Below are 13,169 nucleotides of genomic sequence, written 5' to 3'. Positions count from 1 at the left end.
TTATTAAATTAATTCTACTCGACTGGAATTTTATCAATTTTTTTTTCGTTCATTATACATTTTAAATCAAAACTAAAAGTATCGTTAATATAGTATGTTATTTTTGGTCCGCAACCTATACACGAAAATCAATCAAACGTTAACTTTTTTTGTACAACAACAACAATGCACAGAAATGGGCAACGTCCATCAATAAAACATAATGTGTTATTAGGACAGGTAAGAGAACAATAAACAAAGTAGATGATTTACACAGTTGTGTGTAAGCCACGACGTAATTCACATAAAGATACAATATGGAACGTAAAGGCACCAACAATCATTATTTTTACGTTAAATTATTTATGAGAGTGCTTAATACCTATACAATATCATTAATTATTTATATATTTTGAACATAAAAATAGTATTGCCAGTTTTAGTCATAATTAGGGCTCGGATTTATGTATTTATGAAACCAAAATATGTATTTACGTTAGCAAAATATGTACATAAATATGTGCTAAAAAAATCAAAATTTGTATTTTACTAATATGATTTATTTATTATAAATTAAAATTAAAATTAAATTTATTTATTATTTAATATTTGATTATATAATATATCCATATGAGTTTGAGAGTTTCTAATAAAACAAATTATATTTTAAATAGTAAAATTATTTTTAAAAAAGGTGTTACAAATTATAAAATAAAAATAAAAAAAAGCTCAAAGCCAATAAAAATTTTAACTATCTAGATTACAATTTATGATAACAGCCATTTTGAAATTTTGAAATTCAAAAGATCTTCGATTTGGTCGTAAAATTGCCTTATACTGATTAAATGATCTTTCGGCTTCCACTGATGTTATTGGACTGTATTACATTTTGACTATGTCTGAAGGAGTAAGTTACATCTACCATACATTAAGTTCAATAATTGGTGTTATTTTGTTACTATGTTGTACTTTTGGAAATTTGGGAAATTGTTTGTATTGAAAAATACACTCGCACATAATTAATAATTATTAAAAAAATCGTAAATGAACAAATTGCCAAAATATGTAGGTAAAAATTGAATTATTGAAAAATATGTAAAAACATGTACTTATGGCAAAATATGTAAAATAAAATATAGTTAATTTAATTAGAAATCCCTTGAAACGAATTTATCACTCACTTAAATTAATTTATCAAGTCACAGTAAAAATATGTATTTACATATAAATCTGAGCCCTAGTCATAATATTAACTATTCAGTATAGGTATACATAATCGTCATTATACGGCTTTCATCGCAGCAGTTATAATCTATTAAATCATAATAGAAGCAAATCGAAGTGTGAAAGTTAAAACCCTGACTCATAGTATCACAACTTTATAATATCTTATAATTTATTGCATTTTAAATGGCTTAATTTTAATTTTGAATTAATACATGAATCGACGATGACGCATATATATTAGTTATTTTTTTTTAAATTTAATCGCGACAAACGTAATAAATAGGTTATATTGTTGAAAAATTATTTTCATTGACATAATAGATATTGTGTAAATTGACGCACAGCTGTTAATTGGAATTTACATAAAAATGTCTATAAGCGACATTCATCTATCAAAAGTTTATTTATTTAATAGTACAAATTTCAATTATGCTTTACTGCATAAAATCTAAATGTACACAGCATTAAGAGTTTGAGCTAAACAATATATTGTTATACATTTTGTAAATATAATTTTAATATTTTATCTTTACCTATAATTTGTAGCAAATTAATGATATACTATAACACGGAGATCTATATTAACTAATTCGATCAGTAAGATTTAAAATATTTTATTGCATAAACATTAAACAAAGTTACGATCTTTTTTCTAAATTAACTTAATTCAAAAGTCATAAGTTAATTATAATCATAGACATTATGCTTTGATATTACAAACTAATTTTATTTCAACTTGAACAATTTAAACTTTTATATCAATCTAATCTGTTTGGAAATACGTCTTTTAATATGTCTATTCGATGTCTTCAAACTATATAGACAAATTCAAACGTAAAAAAAAGATGTTTCAATCTAAAAAAATTACCAAACCTTTGATATTTTTTTGGCAATTTTTTTCAAAACTACTTGGCAATTCTAACGTACCACTTATGTCCACTTTACAATCGATAAAAGTAGAGTTGTACAAAACTTTCAGAACACAAAAAAGTGTTTTTCTTAAAAGTAACACATTATAGCTTTCTTACATTCACTAAGAATTTAAAAAATAAATATTTTATTAACACTATGAATTTTTAACTGAACAAAATGTACTTGATTTTAAACTTTTTAGTTTCAATTTTAGATACCAGGAAGTCAGTGTAAATAGTAAGAATTAATGAGAAAATTGTGAGTGGTAACAAGTGCTATATTTTAGTCTAATGGGAAAAATTAAAACTAGCAAAATTTAAATAAATTATAATCAATTCTAATGTAAAATATAGTTTTTACATCACAAATGTTTTCGAATAATAATGACATATATAATAGTTAGTAGACCTGCAAGTTATCAACTAAATAATGCGAAAGGTAGTAAAATAAAATAGGTACTACACGTTGAATATAAAAGTAGATTTATACTGAATTTTTTTAGCTCCACCCTTTAGTTAAATAAAATTATTAAAAAGTTTAAAATATTTGTTATTAATTAAATAGTAAACTAAAGGTATTTAGTAGCAATTCCTTAAACCGTTCATTGTAAATAAAAATTTTTTAAGTATTATTTTGACTATAATTTAACAAAACAAAACTTAATAACATACCATAATATTATACTATTTAGTCTTAAAAGTACTTAAAGTATTTAAATGCTATTTCACATGAAAACATTACAGTATTAAAATTATAGTAATTTACCATGAGGAATTGTTCATTGGCATAAATCTTAATTTCCAACGAATTCAATATCCTATATAAATTATGAATATTACGCATTGATTGGTTTACTTATATATTTTTCCAATCATAATATAGGCTTTGGATGTGGGGACCAATGGTGAACTCAGGCTTTTCAATATAATTTTTAAATAGGACTATGGACGCACTTTGGCTATGAACAATGAGAAAATTAAAAACAGAATGCATTAGGGACATCCCCAGTAAATTTATTAGTTCATGAAAACTCGTGGGAATAATCGGATAAATTCATCACTGGGAACAAGAATCAGTTATGCCACCATGTTAAAAGGCAAAATCATTATGAAAATTATTTTAACTAAAATTCTTGTGTAATTGGATACTAACTAAACTAAAGTAAAAAAAAAAAAAAAAAAAAACTATTATTATAACATACAACTACAACACACAGGTTAGCGCAGTAATCATACAATTTATGCGTAAAAAAAAATTGTAGACAAAGTTTGTTTTTCAGCATTCTATATCGCGCGTTTTTTTATTTTTCGTCATGGGAATGAGCTCAAGGCATAATACCCAAGATGTTGGGAGGAGTTAATTGATGGTAATTTATTGTTTTTAAAATGATAAAAACGTCAAAAGTTATTTACAAAATGTTTTGTTATTAATCTAATAACCCGAGAGAATGAAAAGTAATTGTAAAACCAAAAAGCCAGGTTAAATCAATTTGATTAATGCTATTATTTACACAAATATGTATGTATATTGTATATGTTATAAGAACTTGAACAATTAATTCCTTTAATTATCTGCTTAAAACTTAGTTTATGGTTCATGAAAATAAAATATAAAAAGTTCGTGCGGTCGTATCAATGTTCCAAAAAACAAATTGACCATACAACTTGTAAAGCGTTCCAAACATTGTATTATATTCCAAACAACAAAGTCGTGTACCTCTCCCCCTCATTGCATTGATAGATGTACATTTGTTTTTATGAATTATATTAATTATATTTTTAGTTTTAACGTTAAAATTTAGGTCGTACCGAAATTTAAAGACGTATACGAATTTAAAGTTATACGTTAAAATAGTAGCTGCAGCCCCCCCCCCCCCTGAAATATTAAGAAAATTTAAAAAATATTTTAATTTTTAATGATCTATATAAATTGCAACAAAAATCTTAAATTGTATTTTACAAAAATTGATCACCTTAAAAAAATCCCTGGCCACGTCAGTGCGTTATAAAAAATTTTAAAGCGCAATATATTATATAATTATTATTATTCAATAATAAATATAATCATTATCATAAATATATTCGTTTTAATAAAACATTGCTTTCTAAAACATGACGATATCGTGAAAATGACGCGTAAATAAATAATATGCTGCTACGATTATGTCACTATAATATTTTAATCTGAAATCATTGTACAATATAAATATATTATAAACCTACACAAGTTATTATAATATACATTATACATACATAATATTATAGCTACTAATAAATAATATCATATAAAATATAACGTTATCTATGTGCGCGCGTGCTATACATACCTGCGTAATAACTGTTATTATTATTATTATTATTATGTAACTCAAATTCAATTCGAAAACGGATGCGACCAAAGTAGTAACGCCGCCGCGTTAGGGAAATAGAGTAGAAACGTAAACCGCGATTTGGAGAACAACTCTACTGTATTAAATATTTGTATGTGTGCACAAGATATTATAATACAACAGTTATAACATTCACGGGCTATCTGAAGGCAACAGAAACCTCAATCACTCACAGTAAATGAATGTTCGTAACAATCGTGTATAGCTCACCTAGAAGGTAAACAATTGAGTAACAGCAGAGGTTCGTGCATACACTATACATTTAAATACATAATAGGTATTAAATAATAACTCACAGTATCTATACCCACGCCGATTATAATAAAACAAGTTATAGTTTATACTTTTTACCAATACAAATAGTCAATTTCACATTACAAAATAATCTAAAAAAAATAACTTATATATACAACGTATATAAGTTAAGTAGGTACATCATTTTTTTTTTTTTTTTTTTTTGATACAATGAGTGTTTGCTGTTCAACAATTAACTTAGTATGTAAAATGTGTCAATTATACAAAATTAAGTATTATATATAACGACCAATAGCAGAAGGAAATGATAATAAAATATTGCGTTTATTTGCTAAAACAGTAGTAACAATACCATTAATAATGTAAATCACAAATTAACATTAATTCGTAGAATAAGTATTAATAATTAAAGGGATTAAATGTTTAAATTTGATTTCTTGTAAATATTAGAAAACAGCAACAGTAAGATAAATTGTGTCAGAGGCACAGAAAACGGGAAATAATTAAGGACAAAATATATTTATGGTTATGTAGATATAGGTAAGATAATAATAAGACCATTGGTTCAAGACCGAAAGTTGAATTATTTTACGATTATTACATTTCAATAAAATAACGCTAAATTAAAATTAGAAATAATAAAGTTATGATACTCGAATACAATTAAACAGCACTCGAGACAAAATTATAATATACGTAAACATAATATATTTATAAATTAGCACCGTAATGATGACTATCAAGTTTTGGCTGTAGAAGGATAAAAAAAAAAAAAAACAGAAGCTTTGCTACGAATAACCCTACTCGAGTGCAATATGATTTTTCGAATGAATAGTGTTGGTAACATGATATCTAAAATCATTCGAAGTACTTATTAAGTACCGGTGATATACACCACGGGATTTATGTACGTAATAATGATATAATTATTATTATTATTATTTTTGTAGTTGTTGTTTTTGTTTGTGTTGTTTATGTCGTCATAAACGATGGAGTGGATGTAGCGGAATTTAATCTGGAAGACAAATATAACAGAGTTAACCTTGGATATTATTATTATTATATTATAAAATACACGTGGATGAGTAAAATTGCATATTTTAAACACGTAAACATACGAAACACAAAATACGTTATTATATATATACATATAATATACGTGTGTATGTGCACTTTCGACCTGCACCGCTTAAGCAATTGCTGTAACATCACGTAATTAATTCTCGCAGGGAAAGAAAGAAAAGAGCCTCAAGGGATTTCGTCGGGGGTTCAGCATTATATTCTATATATACTACATACCTTTGTTTATAATATATACGTATATAATATTATATAGTGCCTGTACACGAAAAGGATACATCGCGATAACTATATTATATTGTGGTGGGGTTGGGGGGGGGGGTGAAGCCATCGGAGAACGAGCCATTTCTAGAAATATCTTTTCAGCTTAATTTAATTAAATGTAATCGATGCGCGTCTCTTTTTTTCTCCCGTATACCGGATCTGTTATTATTATTATTTTTTAATTTCAAATAATAATTGTGATCAAGGGGAAGTCTGACGGCGTCCGCGATCTTAGAATTTCTTGTCACGTCATTAAAACCAAATACCTAATGATAAGGATATTTTGATATAGTTGTAGATTGCCTACACATTTGTCCAGCTCATACCTACGCTCCGTGTGTTATACATATACCATCTTTCAGATAACGAACTTTATTCAAGCCGAAAGAACTACTTTAGTTTTAGTATACCAATTATATTTCATACATACGCACAATTTCATCGTATACGTTTATGCGGAAATGAGTTCTAAACGAGTTTGTAGGTGACATTTTTTGTTTGTTTGACTTTTCGGTTCTTATGGTAACACTCGTGTCGACAACACGCACACGCATATTGTTGCTGTCGGATTTCAAGTTGGGGTGATAAAATTCGTGCAGAAAGAGTTGCCAGTGTGGCATACGCGTGGTATTGTGAATTCCGGTCTTCCAAAAATATGGAAGTGTGCGTACAAGCCATTCAACTGCAATAGCCTAGGCCACTAGGTAAAGTTGTCGTGATAAACAGTAATCTAACTTGTCGTCGCCCACAGGCTTATCAACCACTAGACATTTCAATAATAATAATATTTTAAGAAAACAACATAATATATGACTAGGTGTTATACTATGGTATTATGGCCGATGAATATCATCGAAATGGATGGTAAAAAAAAATAGTGTAAATAATATTGTAGGTACATAGTTGTTTTAACGAACATTTATGCAGGTTATCAAATAAATAAAAACAAGGAAAGTCACTCTGCTGTATAGTATTGAGATCGTATGTACCACATCATTCAGTATTATTATATACGAAAAACGGTTTTAATAAAACACGGTCTATCAGTCTTTATTTCATTTTGTTGTATTTACAAATAATTATTAGTTATTTATTTTTCTATTAATAATACATTTAATAAGACTAATATTATTAAAAAAAAAACATATTCATTTTATATATATTTTTTTAATTTTATTAACTTCTAGTAAAAAACTCTTACAGTTCACCAATTACGATGGTTTCGTCAAAATATTAAATTATCAATTTGGAAATTAAATAATATAGCTGTTAAGCTGTATAATGTCCACATTCTATATAACTGAAAGAGAGAGAGAGAGATAATACAGGTAATGTTCTCTAAATTATTACGAGTTACATAAATAGGTTAGATATTGGTAATTGGTTTCAGATAATTATTATTGGGGATTCAATGTAAATTAATTTATAAACACGATAAGGGGAGAAAGTAGAGAGTATAATGCAATTTATTATTTTGATGAGGAAACTGGAAATTGTATCGAAAATACTGTTTATAGGTTGAGTGGTTGAGTTGTAGTTATGTAAGCATACGGTGGGGACTAAATTAGATTTGGTGACGTGATGATGAATGTAAGACTCTTGTATTTGAGATTTGCCCTTTTTTGGATTTTATTTTTCAAAATGGTTATCATTTGCATGAGGCTGTATGTTAGTCAGATTATAGGGTATATTTGGTCGAACGACCACAGACTTTGGTGCAATGCACGGCGTGATGATCTTCGCCACACTTTATGCACCTGAGCGGGTGACAGCAGTAATTGGAAACATGGCTATATGCTTGACGACAGTTATGGTACCGAGGCGGATCGATAAATTTAGCATATGGTTTTTCGATAATCACAATGGAATATAGAAAATATAATAATATTATAATTAGAAAAAAAAATATTACTATCATATTTTAATTTAATATGACTAGTTGTTATTTATCGTTTTTATAAGTCAATATATACAAACGTAAATCATAGAACGATGTGTGTATAATATGTTCGTGGTATAAAAACCTAAAAATTAATTTTAAAATTGTATTTTATATGATAAATACTAATTTACGTATTAATGAAGTTTCAAGTCTCTACGAATAACGACAAAATAACAATAGTTATTATTTTTCGTTCAAGAGTCACACAATTTTATTAAAACTGTTAAACTGGAAATGCTTCCAAGACAAAAAATGGCGCACACTTATTATTGAAATATTTAGGTTTTCGTAAGAACAGCTTATGAGTAACCTCGTATTTAATTGTCATCAATTACTTAGCTATTAAAATCAAAATTATTATACATTGTAACGTCAAATTAGAAGAGAAATAATAATTATTATCATTCCTCGTACAATTTCTATGGACGAGTCTGTTAGCAGACGTATTAACATTATAACATTTATTATAAAGCAATAAGCACTTTCTTCCGGTAAAGTTAAGTGAAAATTACGGAAATTATAGTAATAAAAGTATCGCGAATGACTCAGAAATCTATTCCATTCACCAACCACTGCTGTAATATAATATTGAATACTGTAAGTACCACATGACAATGTCTGTACGCATAACTTTTTGCGTAAAACCCTATCGAAATCCTTAGTTAATATCATTCGAGAGTGTCATCGTCTCGAAAAAAAAATAGTATTACTAATTAGTGTAAAAAAAAAATATGGCATTAAGTATATGAGCGACAGACAGACAACTGTCATAGGAGAAATCCAAAACAACATTAGTTTCTAACGAAAATAACCGTCACTCGTATTATTTCATAGTAGTAAGTTCGATATGTATATTTTGTATTTGATATGATAGTTTAATTATTGTTAATAACCGTCTCGCGGTTGCGGATAAAGTGCAAAACGCGGTTAACGGGTGTACGTCTTTTAATATCCGTACGATGTGTTTACACATTCGAAATAATATTCGCACCGATATAATGATTAAGCTAAGCACGTATTATATTGTATTATAGGACAGCATACTGCTTTTCAACCGGCAAACGTGTTTAGTTTATTACACGTCTCACCTAGTGCCGCGTTTGTGTGCAACTATGATTATTATTATATATTTTAACAAGCCAGGGGTGTCCGACTTGCATACGGCTTTAGACTCATAGTCAGACGAGGCTCGCGTCTTGTTTATACAATTGAAATTTACTTATTGTTATCATGAATTTTAATGTGCTTGGCATTCATTTATAAAAATTGATCAAACCTCATAAAACGTGTTTATAAACATTTCGGCTCTCGGTATCGTAAATATTATTGTATTTATATTCACGTGACACTCGCACATATACTTCGTGTTGGCCTGTCATGTAATAAACATTGATGATTTAATGATTACAACTGTATGTACTCAATGTAATGTACGACTGCAAACTGAACTTACGGCTGAGGACAACGCTGTATTATATTATATTTGTATGTGAGTTCGTTTTAACATTTTAGTTTGACATTTGTACATTTGTTTGTTCGAATGTGAGTTCCAGTCGAGAAAAGTTTTGCTAGTGTTTTAATAAATGAATAAATTATACACGAAACAAATCCGTAATATTAATCATGTGAGTCTTAATATTCGATGGCTAACACTGCCTTACCATTCCTGTCTATCTCTAGAACACATAATCTCCCTTTCTTTTCTGTTTAAGAAGCGTTTTGCCACTGACAAAACTAAATCGAAAGTTTCAATATTAATGTAGAATACCCGAATTCTCTGACTTAGTAATTACAGAAATGCAGTTCGTATAAATGTTTTTTTTTTTTTGCTTTTTCCTCTCGAAATATCTTGGAGAGATAATAAATTATTACAGTAAAATACACTTGACTTAGTTTTGGTTTTAATTAAATAAATCATTCCTGATTTTTGCATCATTAAATTTTTATTTTTACTATATTAACCTAACTACGTATAGCTGTATCATTTATATCAGTCGAAGAATCAAATAGAAAATTAATTGAATTAGTCTTAAGAATAATATGTTTTACATTTTAGTAATTTCACAATACCTTAAAATTAATATAAAAAAAAATAAACAAATCAACTTATCATACGATAAATAAAAAGTATATTTAGAAAATTTCTACCTTGATATTTTATTTCACACATAAATAACACTGTTCTACATGAAGAGGTCATTGAATATGACGTTCAATATATAAACATGATTAAACCCTATATAAGCTAATAGAGTTTTTCTAAAAATACTCGACTTAAGTTTTAGTTTTCAACTTATTTTTAAATTTAAAATGTTTCTTTTCTTATACTTTTAATGTCACTTCGAAATTTAAATATTTTTAATTAATAATAAAACCCTCTATTTTTATAAATTATAGTTAAACCGTAATATGGTATAATTTTATATTAAATAAGAAATGTAAAACTTACAATTTATTTAATCATTTTATCTGTTTTCCATTATTATCTAAAATTAAAATTGATTACATTAAAGACCTATTTTTGTATAATAAATCAACTGCATATTATATCCATCGATGCTCTAAGTTGCTTGAATAGGTATACAAAAAACGATCGAGTAATAGAGTCAGACAGATCTGTGTCCGAAAAATCAAGATAGTATTTGTTAGCGTATGTTTTCAATATTAGTTCAATCGAATCTATAGGTTCACGTTAATATTATCAACAAACCTGATAACGATACTGGTACGACGTGCACCATAATAATATATTGATAATATATACAGACACTTATATATGTATTATAGTTTTGTAGAAATAATGTGATACGCGCCCGCCCGCGCGTCACCCCAGACGATGTGAACATATTTTTATTTAAATTTTCTACCGCGCAAAGAAATTATACCGACGCAATAAATTATTGAGATATCACATGCTATGGAAAAATCGATCGAATTGACAGCGGTTCACGTACGGACCCGGGGAGCTGGCCGTAAAAATCACCAACGTCGATTTGCGGAGGGCACGCCGGACTTTATAACATTATCATAACCGACTGGTTCTCGCCCACCATCACGGACGTAAATAATATAATATTTATACACTCACGCACACACACACACACACACACGCGCGCGCGCGCGCGCACGACGACACACACAGGCAGCCGGCGATCGAGGACAATAAAACGCGTTTAATGATGATATAGTGTCCGATATAGACATAAATTACTAATACAGCCATAAATAATACACATATATATATTAGTGTGTGTGTGTATGTATTGAATACGCAGTACGCACACGCATAAAACGATACGTTTACGATGGTAAATTATTAGATCGGTAAATTTACAGCGCGTGCCATATACATTATAATATTGATAAGGACCGGGAGTTGGTGATATTGTCGAAGTACGTAAATCGTGTGTTGCTGATAACTATATAATACACTAATGTATCGTATTTTAATTTTAATTATTATTATATAGTTTCATTGCGAAGTATTTAGACTGAGAGACATCTTCACTCGTCTTTTATTTTCTACTAATTTTTTGTATTAATTGCACAATAATATTGAATTATGTGATATAAAATTTAAATGCTTTTAAATAAGTGACTATTTTTTTGGTCAAAGCCCAAATTCTGGAGTTTTCGAATTTGCACAAGATTATGACGTGCACTGCTGAAATTCTGTTCGATACATACTATATCATAATATATAATTATATTTCGTTATATTACTCGTATCACACTTCGTGACAATATGGTGATGCGGGAATTATCAAGCAAATTCTCTTGGATTTAACTCAAGCGCGTAAAATCGTTATCAAGGTGAAATTAAGATCCAGATTAAGCGAATACACATCCTCGCTTGCTTTTTTGGTTTTAAATTGATTTAAATCGTCTTATTTCGCGCGCACATACAAAATGGTATACTGGTAGGTTAATTGCATTTATAAGATAAAGTTAAAATTATCCGGCCAATATTATGTAGTGTTGTTAGTGCGCTTTCTTAACGATATCCAAATATTAATATGAAATAATAATGCATACGATTTTCCAACGACTTTTTATTTGTGGTGTACTGTCGTTCGTGTCTTCAAAATAACGCATATTATATTTCGTTAACAATAATTCCGATTATTATTTTTGTTTTTTTTTTTTCCCAAAACTCCGTATAATATTAGTAAAGCAATATTGAGATTAGAAAAGCGCGTTTCCCTATCGTTTTACCGTTACCGCACACAATATTTTAGTTGGTCAATAACACACAGCAATACGACGTTCGTGTGGCTAACAGCCAGAATATCATGTCGATTTTTTTTTTGCCAAGATAAATTGATGGGACAGCCAAGTTGGTTTATACAGTTCTGTAGCCGTTCTGTAGACAGTATTATATGGCATAAGAATCAACATGCTTTTGTAGGAACTCCATTTGCGATTCCATAAACGAAATTAAATGTTTTGTAAACGTTCCGCTCATAGTTTACGTGTACATAAATAATATAATAGCACACGCACGCTATACACTATAGGTACAATGCAGTAAACGTACAATTCTATGGGGTCCGTGATACGCGTAACACACTATGACAATATTATTGCGTATATCACCGAAATCAGCGAAGTCTGCACCGGCCGTTTGCCAGATGTTATCGAATTCATCGTTTCATGAATTATAATATAATAATTAATCGACCGATTTATGAATATTGTGCGAATCGCTGTGGAACTTTGGTCAGGTGAAAACGATACAACGCTCGAAGTTATACGCTGAGCTACTTTTACAGAAGACACTTTGACGTTCAAATCATTGAGGATAAACCGCGGGCACACACTTAACAAGTGCTATAACTTGGTCGGGAATGACCAGTTAAATATAGAATAGTCGGGGAAGAGATTAGTTTGTTTTGAATATATTATGATATATCAAGCTTTAAATGAAATATAATATATTTAAATAAAAAATATTAGTATTTAGAAATTAAGCTAAGTAAACAATCATAGGTTATTGACCTATTAGTATATGACCATAGGTATTAAACAAAATTGCGCAATTGGCAATTATTTTAAATAAGTTAAACAAAACATACGAGTAGGTTAAATTAACAACTATAACAATTTAATAAAACATACTGT

The 13,169-nt window shown here is 28.5% G+C and overlaps 1 protein-coding gene across 4 annotated transcripts in view; it reads right to left on the bottom strand.

The window, feature by feature from the left end:
* The window catches only part of LOC113549843 (leucine-rich repeat-containing protein 24-like), a 291,653-nt gene that overhangs the window by 136,687 nt on the left and 141,797 nt on the right, over positions 1–13,169 (bottom strand). The gene's annotated exons all lie outside the window — the stretch shown is intronic.

This window comes from Rhopalosiphum maidis, chromosome 4 (genome assembly GCF_003676215.2).
Source record: "Rhopalosiphum maidis isolate BTI-1 chromosome 4, ASM367621v3, whole genome shotgun sequence".
NCBI classification, from domain to species: Eukaryota; Metazoa; Arthropoda; class Insecta; order Hemiptera; family Aphididae; genus Rhopalosiphum; species Rhopalosiphum maidis.
Note: the sequence above shows the minus strand (reverse complement) of the source record. Positions and strands in the feature narration are given on the sequence as shown.